At 42.2% G+C, this 3,681-nt stretch overlaps 1 protein-coding gene across 1 annotated transcript in view; it reads left to right on the forward strand.

Annotated features, from left to right (window-relative positions):
- Positions 1 to 454: 454 nt before the first annotated feature.
- Positions 455 to 3,681, forward strand: part of LOC135089256 (uncharacterized) — a 120,368-nt gene continuing 117,141 nt past the window's right edge. Inside the window, 1 exon segment of the mRNA XM_063984705.1 lies at positions 455 to 1,199. The gene's annotated coding sequence lies outside the window, so the exon portion shown is untranslated.

Below are 3,681 nucleotides of genomic sequence, written 5' to 3' on the forward strand. Positions count from 1 at the left end.
GTTTAAGCTTGGAAAATTAACTGATAATTCACTTGTTATTTAAAGTCGACAGGTAAACACTCATACAGTCCCAGGTTTCACAGAGCCTCCAGTGTTCAGGTCTTCATTACCAGACAGGTTATCAATGGCGCACTCATTGTCACGGCGGCCTGTGCAGTGTAATACAATAATGGAATAGGGATGTCCACCATGTCGCATTGAGCCATCTGGTGGTAACTGGCACCTCAGCCGCCACCCCCACCTCTCGCCCAGCTGACCGTCCTCCCGCCAGTCCACCCCACGTCTCCGTTATTACTTGCCTGGCAGCCGCGATCAAGTTTCACACTTCAGTTGAGCTCAAGGACGTTCCGAAGAGTACTCGACATTATGGAGTCCGAGGCTGCGTGTTCTATTATCGGTGTTAAGATTAGTTTCTGTGCTTTTAGTATGTAATTTGTTTCTCCGTATCTCTCCAAGCCAGTGCCCAGATTAGCGGAGTGTTTTCTGGGTGTGCGAATAGTGAGCCTCTGTATTCTAAACTAGTGCTTGCATTAATATTAATATACAAGATACTGAACATGGTGCTGCTTCGTCCCGCCTCCCACAAAACTCGATCAGGGAATGTATTTGAAATGGTACTGCCAAAATAAGTAGAACAAAACAAGACGGAATTAATTAACACTACAAACATTCCCGATAAAAATACACGTGTGACTTTTAACACATACCGATCACAGTACGGGAAAGACTGACTGGACGAAGGACAAGCAAGTGTATTCGTTAACTGTGTGCTTTCTGTATCTGCAAGTACCGTGAGTCTCTGTACCCTTGACTAGTGCTTATAGTAGTATTAGTCACTAGAGAAAATACTTAAGTTGGTGTTAATATGTCCAGCGTTCACGAAAAATGATCAGTACTTACGATAGAACTGCCAAAATAAGCAGAACAAAAAAGTCGTAAGGTACTAACACCACAAAATATTAGCGATACAAAAACGCACGTGTGACTGTTTGACTCGTACAATCATCACAGTAATGAAACGACTCACAGGCGAAAGAAATGGAGAGTCGAGTGCGGCAAAAAAATTAATATCGAGGATCATGATTGTCTTTTCCTCTCGATGATTTGCTTCCCGCGAGAAAACCTAACTTTTACGTAGGCAAACCGTATCATGCGCACTGCAACAGGACCCGTGAGGCGCCTGGGGAACGCCAATCAAGGTACGAAAATCAGACCGGAGGCGAATAAAGGAAGATAGGAAGCGAGATGAGAAAATCTAGCGAGAATGATTGGCGTAGATCATTTGTACGTGAAAGTGAATGGCAAGCTGGAGATTACGTAGAGAGAGAGAGAGAGAGAGAGAGAGAGAGAGAGAGAGAGAGAGAGAGAGAGAGAGAGAGAGAGAGAGAGAGAACAAGATTACTCAAAACAATGTAATACGTAATAGATTGCATAACCATTAGATTTGTTTGTACAAGCAGAGAGAGAGAGAGAGAGAGAGAGAGAGAGAGAGAGAGAGAGGAGAGAGAGAGAGAGAGAGAGATAAGTCAAAACAATGTAATACCTAATAAATTGCATAAGTATTAATTTGTTTTATACAAGCAGAGAGAGAGAGAGAGAGAGAGAGAGAGAGAGAGAGAGAGAGAGAGAGAGAGAGAGAGAGAGAGAGAGAAAGTCAAAACAATGTAATATCTAATAGATTGCATAAATATTAATTTGTTTATACAAGCAGAGAGAGAGAGAGAGAGAGAGAGAGAGAGAGAGAGAGGAGAGAGAGAGAGAGAGAGAGAGAAACTGGTTTAAGACGCTACATGGCGCAAAAAATCATACGAGTACGCGAGATGTCAAGGCGTTGGTCAAACCTCCCGCACAACTAATCCCTTCATGGACACACGGGGCGGAGACTTAACATGCATCGAGAACGTCATTGACAACCCGCCTCTGTCCACCACGTCGAGGGCGAGAAGAGACATCGACGTGACGCGATTCCAACTTCTGTTCAAAGCCCGCGTTTATCTTGCCCCTCACACATGACGACTGGGGGTGTGCGTGCGCGTGTGTGTGTGTGTGTATGTGTGGTGTGTGTGAGAGAGGTTCAGTGTTACGGTTTTTAATTATCTACCTGTGTGTGTGTGTGTGTGAAAGTGAATGGGACGATGTTTATATCAGTCTCTCTCTCTCTCTCTCTCCTCTCTCTCCTTCTCTCTCTCTCTCTCTCTCTCTCTCTCTCTCTCTCATCTCTCTCTCTCTCCTCTCTCTCTCTCTCTCCTCACGTCACACACTATCAAGCAGTGCTATCACCAAGCCTCACGTGACTTCACACCCTTTTTTTTTTTTTTTTTTCACTTGAGGCATTTCGCGCCACACACTTCGCCAACATCCTCTCGCACCTCACTTGCCCTTCCTTGCCTCACGTTTTTTCCTCTGCCACACTTTCCTATTTCTCTATCTTCCATATTTCACTTTTCGCCTCTACTCAGATTTTTTTTTCTCTCTCTCTTCTCACGCTTCCTTCTGTTTCGCATTTTCTAGTTTTATTTTTCCCCCGAACGTTATTTTTTCCTTTTTTTTCCAATGATTATCTTTTTCTTCCATTATGCTTTTTTTCTTTGTTTTTTTTTCCGTTCATCACCTTTTTTTCTTCGTTTCTTTTTTTTTTTATTCTCTTCATATATTTCACTCTTCTTTTTCTTCTGTTATTCTACACATCCTATTTTCAATCTCGGTTTCATCCCCTGTCACTTTCCGTTTTCCTGTTTCATATCTTTCTTTTTTTTTTTTTCGTCTTCATTATCATGCTTCCTTTCAATTATTTTTCTTTCATATCAATTTATCTGTAATCTCTTTCATACGTATTTTTTTTTTATTTACACACTTCCTTCAGTTAGTTTACGTTTTCATCATATTGATCACTATTGCCCACTTCCTCGAAACAGCAGTTTTCTGTTATGCATATTCCTCAATTTCATGTTTACTATTCTTTTTATCATTTATTCTCATTATTTACTCAGTTTTTCACGTTTTTAGTTAATTTACGATACATTGTTATGCTGTTTTATTTTATTCTTTCCTTTTTCCTTTTTATCATTCCTCCTCCCTCGTCACTAAAAAGATAGGGTGGGTAGGGGGGAGTAGTGTAGCATATGACAAATTACACTACACCTACAAAATTACATGACATTTGCTGTATACTGACCTGCATGTATACTCTCTCTCTCTCTCTCTCTCTCTCTCTCTCTCTCTCTCTCTCTCTCTCTCTCTCTCTCTCTCTCTCTCTCTCTCTCTCTCTCTCTCTCTCTCTCTCTCTCGCGGATGTGGACGGGTTGGCGGCTGTGGGGGAATTATATTAACTACACTGAGTTTAAGGCTGTGGATTCTTTGTGTGTTAAACTGAACAGGTGAAGCAGGTGTAGCGAGAGGAGGAAACTGGAGTGGTGGGAAGGAGGTAAAGAGAGAGAGAGAGAGAGAGAGAGAGAGAGAGAGAGAGAGAGAGAGAGAGAGAGAGAGAGAGAGAGAGAGAGATACACAACGCACCACAAACCAATACGAGTATATATACACACCTACACACTTACACACACGTACATGCTAATTAACGCGCCATCATAGTCGAATCACCCTCGTGTCCTGGTGTGTGGCAGGTGGAGCATCCTTGGCTGATTGTCGCTTGCATAACAATGGATAAGTAATAAGGAAAAAGAC

This window comes from Scylla paramamosain, chromosome 32 (genome assembly GCF_035594125.1).
Source record: "Scylla paramamosain isolate STU-SP2022 chromosome 32, ASM3559412v1, whole genome shotgun sequence".
NCBI classification, from domain to species: Eukaryota; Metazoa; Arthropoda; class Malacostraca; order Decapoda; family Portunidae; genus Scylla; species Scylla paramamosain.